General features: G+C 42.5%; 1 protein-coding gene across 13 annotated transcripts in view; it reads right to left on the bottom strand.

Annotated features, from left to right (window-relative positions):
- The window catches only part of LOC138743446 (vesicle transport protein SEC20-like), a 193,073-nt gene that overhangs the window by 180,653 nt on the left and 267 nt on the right, over positions 1 to 12,153 (bottom strand). For 12 of the 13 annotated variants that reach the window (XR_011344897.1, XR_011344899.1, XR_011344896.1 and 9 more), the window contains exon 2: positions 11,645 to 11,739. The exons of the other annotated variant lie outside the window; for it this stretch is intronic. The gene's annotated coding sequence lies outside the window, so the exon portion shown is untranslated. The remainder of the gene's footprint in view (positions 1 to 11,644; positions 11,740 to 12,153) is intronic. 13 annotated transcript variants of the gene reach the window in all.

Genomic DNA, 12,153 nt, shown 5'->3' with positions numbered 1-12,153 from the left:
CACGGCTCCAAGTGAATTGTCTGTTCCCAAAGCGTAAGGGAATGGTGCAGGTGCTGAATGTTCGGATGTTGGAGCCATCTGCCGCTCGGAGCTCCAGGCCCACTTTCCTGCAGCGGGCCTTCCGGCTGGTCGGGGGAATGACGCTGTATTATGCCCCAGTCCCCACCAAGCAACATCCGCTCAACAGGGAGCCTTGAATGTGTAGCATGCTATGCAGTTGGCCTGTTGTTGCAGCAATTAACAACAGCAAGCCTGGGCATTTCTGTGAAACGCGCAGGGGGAGGAGCATTGACGGGTCTCTGAACTCCTCCGTCGGTGATAGTACTGCTCACCGGTGGGGCGTGGTGTTCAGGTGGTTGGTCAGTGGTCTTCCTGGCCAGGCACTATCACCTGCTCAAGCGAAGTACAGGGGTTCCTCTTCACCACCCATAGAAGGTCTGCTTGAGCAGCCACCTTTCTTGGGTCATCAAAGTCTTCCTCCGCGATGAGCAACCGGATGTCAACAAGCAGCCTCTCCAGGAAGGTGGTGTGGCTATTATTGGAAGGAAGCATGTCACTCAGGGGGGGGGGGGGGGGGGGGGGGTAGGGGCCCTGTCCCACAAACCGTCAATGTGCAAGTTGGACTTGAGCTTTGAGAGCCCAAAAGTGCGGGTTATCAGCTCTTTGATGGTCACATACCTTCCTTGTTCTGGGGGCTGCTGGAGGAAGTCCATGATGTGGGTTGCGGTGTCCTGATCGAGCGCGCTGACTATGTGGTAGTAGCACGTGTCGTTGGCAGAGATCTATTGAATGATGAACTGCACCTCGGCTTGCTGGGACCATATCCGTGGTTGTGACGTCCAGAAGCCTGGCAGCTTCAACGCAACGGCACTGATCGCAGGTTGCTCTTCCATCTTCGGGTCCAAAGCAACTTTTGGACCAGTTGGGGTCACCGCTGTAGTGAGGTTGCTACAGTTACAGCTAGGTTATAGCCCTAAGGCCGTAGCTTGAATCCGCAGAAATACAAACACAGAATTTCGACACAAAGTTTATTCAGTGGCAGCTGCTTTTTATAGTCAGCTTGGCTGCATCACCACAAGGGCATGGCTTGAGCAAACTAGGTCTTTATTGGTTACCTAGGATGCCCGGGCCCGATTGGGGCTCCTGTGATCCACCGGCAGTGATTGGCCAGTTTCACCGCTCTGCCAGTGGCCTATAGAAACGGGCATTTCAGCCCGCATGATATTTTGCCAGTCTCTGCATTCGACAGCCATTTCCTGTGTTGCTCGAGGCACGGGCCGCTACAATAGCATTATCATTCCATTACAAGGTTATTCAGGATTTCAGCAACTGCAGCTTTGGAATTTTAATTCAATTTAACACAAGATAAATGTTTTAACAATCATACAGTTTTCCTTTTCATAAACAACTAAGGTTTGCAAACCATTGCAAGAACCTGCAACTCGACTGCATACTTTATGTTTACAATCAAGATAATTTGTAATGCCACTTTTTAACTACAAGAATTGCACCATTTATTCTCAGCCGAAAGCAAATGTAACTGGACGTCAGAAACACAGACTTCAATCCAAATAATTTTCACAACATAAGAATCTCAAACTTTGCTGATAAATATAATAAGTATACATTAGTTACCTGAGCCCCATATAGAATCAGGGAATCATTAAACATTTACGATACAAGTGGCCATTTACTCCAACTAGCCTGCTCTATCAAAAAGCAGCATGCCATCCTATTCCAACTTTCGGCATTGTTCAGTCCACAGTTCTGCAGACCATATTTCTTCAAGTAAATATCAAAGTATGTTTTAAAGTTAATAAGAGTTGCTGTTCTTACCATCCTTTCAGGCAGTGAGGTACAGACTCTTGCCACTCTCTGGCTGATCTCCCTCTTTCTATTAATTTCTTTAATCTTGCCCCTTTCATTTTTGACCACTCAGCTGAGGAAATTAAGACTTTTTAAACTACCCCATAAAGGTTTCCCCCCCAAAAAAAACTTTAAATGCCTCAGTCAGTTCTATCTCTTTCCAAACTATCCAAATTTCCCTCAGAAACTAACATTTTCCAGTCCTAGCAACATCCTCAAATTTCATCTACAGTTTTTCTTGTGAAACCACATCATGAAATGACCACAAATGTTCACAACACTCAAACTGTGGCATTACCAGAACAGTATACAATCTTTAGCAATGAATGCTCCTCTATTCTACATATGATCTAATTATACTCATCCTGTGCTTTCTTAACCATGTTATCAAGCTGTTCAACTTACCTTCATAGATATGTAGATCCTAAAATCCTTCTGTCACTTGACATTTTTCAGTACATTACTGTAATTGCTTATTGCACCTGCAATTTATACTTTTCTTGATTGAATTTTATTTGCTACCCCTAAAAGACTATCAGGCTACCTTCTTTCATTAAAAATTTCCCTGTCAACCTATTTTACTACATTTAAATCCAAATCATTAATATAACAAACAATAAAGCTGTGGACGGAACCTGTGGAGCTCACCAGGAACAGCCTTTTCATCACAAGGATAATAAGTCAAGCATTATCCTTTGGTTCCTACCACAGACAAATATTGATCCAACTGGCCCACCTCAAGAATTATCCAAAAGATTTTAGCCTTACTGATACTCACAACTGAGCAACTACAACCATCTGAAGCAGAAAATTCTGAATTGTTAACATTTCGCATAAAGAAATTACTTTGAGTCCTGAATGCCTGACCTGAAACGATGTGAGCAAGCTCCAAGCTTCTTTTAAAGGAAATAGCTTCTTGACACTTCCACTCTCTCAGAATCTTTAATTGAATGCCTTTTTGCTGGAATTATTAACTATTCACAACATAATTACACAACAAAGTACAACATTTTCTTTTTATGCAAGCTTATTAGGATTTCTTGCATTAAAAATGTTATTGTACTTTTGACAATCTATTGAAGTTGAAAGCTTTAGTTTATTTTAATTATGGAAACACGATGAATACTATACACTGAAATGTTAAATATTTTTGAGTTAAATACTGCAACAGGAAATAGAAGCAACATAAATGTCAATAATTTAAGACAAACAATCTGCTGGAGGAACTCAGTGGGTCAAGCAGCATCAAGGGGAGAAAAAGAACGGTGAACATTTCAGGCTCAAACACTTCAAGACTGGGAATGTAGAGAAGTGAGTGTGAAAAGTTAGAAGGGGGTTCACTCCGAAGCAATGGCCATTCTTTTTTTCTCCCAATGGGAGACCTGCTTGACCTGCTGAGTTTCTCCAAGTGATTCTCCCATCAGTTTCTGGTGCTCTCAGTAACCACACTTATTTCAGAACCACACTGATTCATCACTGGTGTAAGTTCATTTCTGTTCAAAACAGCAAATTCTTTATACAAATTCACTGATGACACCACCATTGTTGGCCAAATCACAAGAAGTAAAGAATTGGAATCTAATGTCACCAACAGGTCACGAAATTCATTGTTTTGCGGCAACAGTGCAAACATTTCTGTAAACCACATTTCAAAATAAGTAAAAATATTGCAAGAGAAAAATACATCGAGTTTGTTTGTGGTTCATTCAGGAATCTGATGGCAGTGGTGAAGAGGATGTTCTTGTGCCACTGAATACTCATCTTCAGGATCTACCTTTTACCCGATGGTAGCAGAGTGAAGAGGGCATGGCCTGGGTGGTGGGGGTCCTTGAGGATAAAAACTGCTTTCTTAAGACGCATATTCTTGTAGATGTTCTCAATGGAATGACTGGTGCCTGTGATGTGTTTTTCCTGTCCTGAGCTTTGGTATGGAGGTGCCAGACAGAGATGTAACCAGACATAATGCTCTCCACGGTACACCTATAGAAGTTTGAGAGTCATTGGTGACATGCTGAATCTCTTCAAAGTATAGCCACTAGTGAGCCTTCATCATTTGTGAAGTTGGCAGCCACCTTGAAACGGCACCTCACATGATGGATTGCATTGACATGGAGGCTCCAGAACAGATCCTCAGTTACTGACACCAAGGAATTTGAAGTTGTTGACCCTCTCCACTGCTGATCCCTCGATGAGGACTGGTTCACGTTTTCCTTATTTCCTCCTGAAGTCAACAATCATCTTCTTAGTTTTGGTAACATTAAGTTCAAAGTTGTTGTTGTGACGTCACTTAATTAGCTGATTTATCTCCCTCCTGTTTGCTTCCTCATTGCCATCTGTGATTCTGCCAACAACTGTGGGGTCATCAACAAATTCACAGATAACATTTGAATTGTGCCAAGCAATAACAGTCATGGATGTAGAGTAGAGCACACAACCTTCAGGAGTTGAAGTGCGATCATGGGGTGGCTTGATAGGGGTTCGTCATGATGGTCCAGCAATGATCAAGTGTGATGGTCATGGCACATCAATGGTCTCACAAGTGACATGTTGGTGGTCTCTGGTTTCATAGGTGACATGCTGGTGCTAGTTTGTGGTTGCAGTGATCACAGTGCTAGCCTAAGGTGGAATGTACACTGCAACAAGGTTGACGGCGGTCAACTCCGTCAGCAAATAGAATGGAAGGCACTTGATCAGCAGATGTTCAAGGATGAGGGGGAAAGACTGGGACATAACTGTCACTTTTGTACACCATGATGAACTGATAGTGACAAAAACCGCTTCCATTTTTTTTTTCTGATGCCAGTGTCCGGTCAGTGCAGTGGAGGGTGAAGCCCATGGTCTGTAGTGCCATGTCTGGAATATCCCTTATTTAGCCATGTCTCTGTGAAGCACATCACACAATGCTTCCTGATGTCTCTCAGATGCTGTAATCTGACTGAGTTCATTCAGTTTGTTTTCTCAAGGATTGTATGTTGACTAGGAGGCTGGTCGGGAGTGGAGGCCTCAGGGCTAGGTGACTCAGCTTGACCTGTGGGCCTCCTCTACGCCCTCGTGGTTGGGTCTTCTTTAAATGGCCCTTAGGTCGGCTGCTTGTAACTCCCATAGTGTTTTAATGGCCTATGTGCTGGCTGTTAGAAACTGCCACAGTCCAATGGACTGACAATTGGAAGGTCTGATAGCATTTTTAGTACATCATTATTCATAGGAAAGGTATTCTCTGTGGCTGTGGGTTTGTTTCAATAGTTCTGAACAGGAATGTGATCATTCCTGTCGGAATTGCCCAGAGAATTGCTGCTGCAAGGCACCATCTTAAATATAGGATGGAGATCAAGAATCTTCTTGTGTTGTGTCAGAACAATCTTGCTCTCAGTGTCAGCAAACCAAGGAATTTATGGTCAATAGGAATGAGAAGCCAAGGGACCATGCACTCGTCTTTATTATTGTATTAGCAGTCACATAGCAGTGGTCTCTTCAGCAGCCAACACATCAATGTAACCTTAAAGAAGGTATATCATTGCCACATTTTACTCTGGGTGTCCTGTCAAAAGTACATTGAGTGGTTGCATTACAGACTGCAAGTGAATGTCCAGGCACAGAAGCCTGAAGAAAGTAGCAAACCTAGCCAAGTTCACCACAGGCTCTGACTTCCCATCCATCGTTTAAGATGCTGTTTCAAGATGGCTCCCAACTTCACAAATGACCCCATCACTCTGGTCACAATCTCTTCTGATTGTTCTCTTCAAGCAGAAGGTTCAGAAACCTCAAGTCCAGCACTTCCACATTCAAGAACTCTTATCCAACATCGACAAGGCTCTTGAAACTCCCCATGCTTCTGTAACTCTTACTATAAACTACCCTAGGACGATCAATGAAACATAATTTCTTCATTGCAACTGTGAATATTTATCCATCCTTTAATATTTATCATCTTTTATTCTGTCTTACATTCGTGATGAATATGTACCTGTTTGGCTCCCGAAAATAAGAACTTTGATTCATCAGAATATTGTATTTATGTATATGACAAACTAACCTTGAACATTGCAAGCTAATTATTTAGAATCATGCAACTGTCAATGAAGCAAGGACAAGATTTTCCTAGTTTTGGTGCAAGATGAAGGTACAAGACTCCATACACACCTATCCTGCCTCTCAAGATCCTTTCTCATTCAGAGGAGCAAATCTATTCATTAGATCGATTTGTCACTGAAAACTTCTACAGGTGTACTGTGGAGAGCATTCTGGCTGGTTGCATCACTGACTGGTATGGAGGTGTCAACTTTCAGGACAAGAATAAACTCCAGAGGGTTGTCAACTCAGTCTGCGACATCACAGGCACCAGACTTCACTCAGTCAAGGACATGTACACTAGGCAGTGTCTTAAAAAAGCAGCCTCTATCCTCAAAGACCCCACCACCAAGGCCATCCCCTCTTCACTCTGCTACCATCAAGAAGGTACAGGAGCCTAAAGATGAGCTCTCAGCAGCATGAGGACAGCTTCCTTCCTCAGATTCCTGAATAATCATTGAACCAACGACACTGCCTTACTTTTCGTGCACTATCATTTTTACTTTTTTATAGAAATGCTGCAAGATGGTTATAATATGACTGTTTACACTGTGACGCTGCTGCAAAATCAGCGAATTTCATGGCTTGTTCATGACAATAAATTCTGATAGATACAAATATGAAATATTGTTACATACTGCCTCTGTCATGCTGAATCAAAGATGTGCATGAAGAGGGTGGTGAAACAATGGAAGATAGCATGCTGATGGAACTTGTATATGACAAAACCATGTGCGAGCATCAATCCTCTCATAACAATAGAAATAGATATAGCAGTAGTCCATTTGGTCCCACATGACTGCTTCACCACTCAATCCGATCATGGCTGATTTTTTCCAACCCACACTAACCCCAATTTCCCAGCTCCTTTATTAATATCCAAAATTGAACAAGCTCTTTCTTTAATGCACTCAGTTACTGAGGCTCCAAGACTTCCTGATGGAGAAAAATTGAAAGAATCATTCCTCCCAGCAAGAAGAAATTGTTTCTCATCTGTGCTTTTCAATGAGATCATCTCTCATTATTCTCAACTCAACAGTGCCAGCTCAGTCTGCTTAACCTCTCTTCACACAACAAACCCACCACCTCAGGTCACCTGGTGAAACTTCGCTGCACTCCCTCATATAGAACCACAGCAATTATTGTACTACAGATTTTTACCTTCTTGTGCAATGATGGAAGTTTCAATAATAGAAACATTAAATTTAAATAAGATATGGAAAGGAATTATGGGAAAAAAATCATCAAAATTCAAGCTCCATTATATGTTCACTTGACTTTGTAAGTGAGAGCAAACTTTTAAAAGGGCACTTTTTTTTCCAGAGGCATTGGTACTCTTTTTAGATCAGCTAAATTTACATCTGCTTGAAACAAGGGCCCTTTAATCTAAACAGCTGAGTAACATATCTTGTTAAAATTTACTGAGAGAAGACATTTAACATAATAGAACATAGAAAAGTACAGCCCAGGAACAAGACTTTTGGCCCACATGACTGTCCCAAACATTATATCCAAATCAAACTAAAAAATACTGCTTGCATCTGACTGATATTTCTTCATTTCTTTCATTTGCTGGTCTATCTTAAACTTTTTTAACTGATACTACAGTATTTGCTTACATCATTCATCTCAATTATTTGGCCTGCACATCTCCCTTAAACTTCCTTCCCTCTCACTTTAAATGCATGTCCCTTAGTGTGTGATGCTTTTACCCAAGAGAAAAATTTCTGACTGGCCTGAAGTCTCTCATGATTTTTCATATCTCTATCTGGTCACCCCTCAGCCTCTTGTACTCCAGAGAAAACAAACCAAATTTCTCCAATCTCTAACCACAACTTGCATCTTAAAACCAGGCAACATCCTGGTAAACCTCTTCTTATTCTTTTAAAAATATTTTTATTTATTTTAAGAAAGAACTTGTACAAACAAAAAGGGAACAATTCAATTAGTTTGGACAGTTACGTAAACTAAGATATTCTGAATATCATTAACATACACAAATTGTAAATCATATCCATAATTCATTCTAAATAGTATACTTTTTTTTATAAAAAATGAATAATATTCAAAAAAGAGAAAAGAAAATGGCAGAGGAGAAAAACTCAAACCCCTAACGTAACCATTTTGCCAGATGCTATATATGAAAGAAAAACAAAGGTAGAAAATAATTAATAAGGAATGTGGAAAAGATATAAGTAAAATAATTTAATTATATTGGAATAAAATTATAAAGCAAAATAGTGAGTTATAAATCTTATATCTGAATTAATTGAATAATGAATCTTTTTAATATTCAAACAGGACATGATGACACACAACCACTGATCATGAGAAGGCCAAGCAGCATCCTTCCATTTAAGTAAAATAGCATGCCTTTCCATAGAGAGACAAAAGAAATGGAGTGACTCTGAACCAAAGATATAGAAGAATCATTCCCTCCAATTGTACTGAAGAGGGCCAGTCAGGGTTAAGTCTATATTGAAAATTTTTGATAAAGTATAACCTCTTCTGTAGCCTTACCAAACTTTCCACATACTCCCTGTAATGGAGGAAACAGAATTGCACACAGTATGGCAAGTACACAAGAACAAACGTTTATACAGCTGCAACATGATCCTCTTGCTTTTATACTCAATGCCTTGCCCAACGAATCCAAGCACATCAAACACCTGCTTCTCTACTTGCCTGACCACTTTCAATAAGTTATAGACCTGGACCTCCCACCCCTCTGCACATCAATACTTTTAAAATCCCTACCGTGAGCTGTGTACATTGCTATTATAATATATAACAAACAGAACATATATTTCACACAAATCTATTGTTACTCATTCTAGTCAACAGCCATAGATCAGAAAAGGATAATATTTCATTGTTTCCCATCTCAAAAGGCAATGTTTACAATATTTTGATTCTTTTTGCAATACAGTAACATAATTTTATTAAATTTTAATATTTGTAGTTTTGTTATGAATTAGAAATTTCCAAATGATTTTCTAGAAGTATTATCCTCTAACATATTCATAGATTCAACCACTACAGTTCACTATGAAGAACCAAAAAGAATAAAAATGTTATTAACATCAGCCAGGTCAATAGCTTGCTATAAATGTTAAACATCAACAAACTTTGGATTTGGGTACAGAAAATTAGTTAGAGATCTTCAATTTTGTGCAGCAAGATACAGTTCTAATCACATCATCAAGTTTGCTGATGACACGACTGTAGTAGGGCTCATCAGCAAGAACAATGAGTAAGCTTACAGAAAGGAGATGCAATCATTAACGGACAACAACGGAGATGGTGGTCAACTTCAGGAGAGCCCAGGAAGACCACTCTCCGCTATCAATGGCTCCACCGTCAAGGTCGGCAACAGCATCAAATTCCTTGACATGCACCTGGCGGAGGATCTCCCCTGGTCCCTCAACACCAGATCATTGCCACAAATGCCCAACAATGCCTATACTTCCTGCAGAGGTTGAGGAAAGTTCAGCTTCTACTGCATTAAGAGCATCCTCTGCAACTTCATCACTGCCTGGTTCAAAAACTGTACCATCTCAGAACACAAGTCCCTGCAGCGGATAGTAAAGACTGCTGAAGAGGTTATTGGTGTCTCTCTCCCTGTCAGGATGGACATTTATAACAGCCATTGTTTGCAGAAAGCCATAAACATCGTGAAGGACTCCACACCCCCCTCCTGCAATCAATTCTCCCTCTTGCCATCTAGGAAGAGGTACCAAAGCATTCAGACCCTCACAACCAGGTTACAAAAAAACTCCCCCCCCCCCCCCCCCCCAGCCATGAGGCTTCTGAACACAATGCTAGCATATGTAACATGATGCTGAACCAAGCCATGAAAGACCCCAACAATGAAGACGCTGATTACATCCGGTACCGCACGGATGGCAGTCTCTTCAATCTGAGGCGCCTGCAAGCTCACACCAAGACACAAGAGAAACTTGTCCGTGAACTACTCTTTGCAGACGATGCCGCTTTAGTTGCCCATTCAGAGCCAGCTCTTCAGCGCTTGACGTCCTGCTTTGCGGAAACTGCCAAAATATTTGGCCTGGAAGTCAGCCTGAAGAAAACTGAGGTCCTCCATCAACCAGCTCCCCACCATGATTACCAGCCCCCCCACATCTCCATCGGGCACACAAAACTCAAAACGGTCAACCAGTTTACCTATCTCGGCTGCACCATTTCATCAGATGCAAGGATCGACAATGAGATAGACAACAGACTCGCCAAGGCAAATAGCGCCTTTGGAAGACTACACAAAAGAGTCTGGAAAAACAACCAACTGAAAAACCTCACAAAGATAAGCGTATACAGAGCCGTTGTCATACCCACACTCCTGTTCGGCTCCGAATCATGGGTCCTCTACCGGCACCACCTACGGCTCCTAGAACGCTTCCACCAGCGTTGTCTCCGCTCCATCCTCAACATCCATTGGAGCGCTTACATCCCTAACGTCAAAGTACTCGAGATGGCAGAGGTCGACAGCATCGAGTCCACGCTGCTGAAGATCCAGCTGCGCTGGATGGGTCACGTCTCCAGAATGGAGGACCATCGCCTTCCCAAGATCGTGTTATATGGCGAGCTCTCCACTGGCCACCGTGACAGAGGTGCACCAAAGAAAAGGTACAAGGACTGCCTAAAGAAATCTCTTGGTGCCTGCCACATTGACCACCGCCAGTGGGCTGATATCGCCTCAAACCGTGCATCTTGGCGCCTCACAGTTTGGCGGGCAGCAACCTCCTTTGAAGAAGACCGCAGAGCCTACCTCACTGACAAAAGGCAGAGGAGGAAAAACCCAACACCCAACCCCAACCCACCAATTTTCCCCTGCAACCGCTGCAATCGTGTCTGCCTGTCCCGCATCGGACTTGTCAGCCACAAACGAGCCTGCAGCTGACGTGGACTTTTTACCCCCTCCATAAATCTTCGTCCGCGAAGCCAAGCCAAAGATAAGTGATATGCAATTTATGATGTTATAAAGGTTTCTGAGGTAATTCATCCATGTAAATAACCAGCTCCACAGTCCAGAGAAATTCAACCTTGTCTTACACTGTACACTGCAAGGTTTATGGTATGAATGACAAACACGACTTGAATACCAGTTTATTCAGCTTGGAAATACAAATGCGCAAAAATTAATGAGGGGACCTGAGATACATCTGCCACAAACTAACTCAGCACAGCCATTAAGAATGCCACAGACGACGAAAACTCACTGCTACTTTACCTAGTACAATTTAACCATTTTAATGATTCAAAGCAAAAAGGTTCATCAGATGATTCTCCTTCCCAGATTCCAAACACTTTAAATGGTGCTTTGAAAGGTTGTTTTTCTTTTAATAAAATTTGTGCTGCAGACCAGGGCACCGTCTTCAAAATGGACCAACAGTGCATATTTGGAGTTGTAAATGTTTCTAAAGCAAAGGAGACCACTGGGATCCTCCAGCGCTCAGACACCTTCCTGTTAAAGGGGGCGTGGTCAAATGAAACGCTCCAGGTTTCTTTGCTTTCTTATTATGATTATCGTGGAAATTCGCCTGTAGGCAATTAAAACTGTTAGGCATGGGACCATATCAACCACCACTGCCAAGGGTACACTGCCTTATATAACATTTCAAAACAACCCTCATCTGGTGCATTATCAACTTCCTTGTAAACACACACCACGTGTATATATAAATTAGATATTTACCCAAGAAAGAAGTTGAGGGCAACAGGAAAGTCGCCGCTTTACCGGACGACACCATAAAATTACGGAATGAGTAAATGAATCCCTTCCAACACGAGCTGCAGACAGAAACAAAACACAGTCGTGTGTTTACATAACGGTTGGTGGGCGGGTTCCCCGCTCCACCCGACTCCAGAAACAAAACAACCACGGCCTGTGACTCCTTCTTCCCCACAAACTCCGCAGCCTGTTTCGAGCAGCTGTCAGCGCATATCCGCGGACTTCCAGCGTCGGGCCTGCTCTCACATTAGGTTTCTCAGCCCTGTTTCTAACATGGCGACCAACACAAACAAACCCGCCGTGGGCGGGATCCCAGCAACTTCAGAGCACGGCGGATCCCACCCATTCGCCTTGCCCATTGGCTCGCCGTCCTCTGTTGACGGAGAACGGGTTTCGCCGGCTGCTTCCCATTTGGCGATTCAGACGTCAATCGTCGACGTCATGGCAGCTCGAGAGGTTTCCCCCCCCCCCCC

Source organism: Narcine bancroftii, chromosome 9 (genome assembly GCF_036971445.1).
Source record: "Narcine bancroftii isolate sNarBan1 chromosome 9, sNarBan1.hap1, whole genome shotgun sequence".
Taxonomy (NCBI): domain Eukaryota; kingdom Metazoa; phylum Chordata; class Chondrichthyes; order Torpediniformes; family Narcinidae; genus Narcine; species Narcine bancroftii.
The sequence above is the reverse complement of the archived record's forward strand: the minus strand, read 5'-3'. Positions and strand labels throughout refer to the sequence as shown.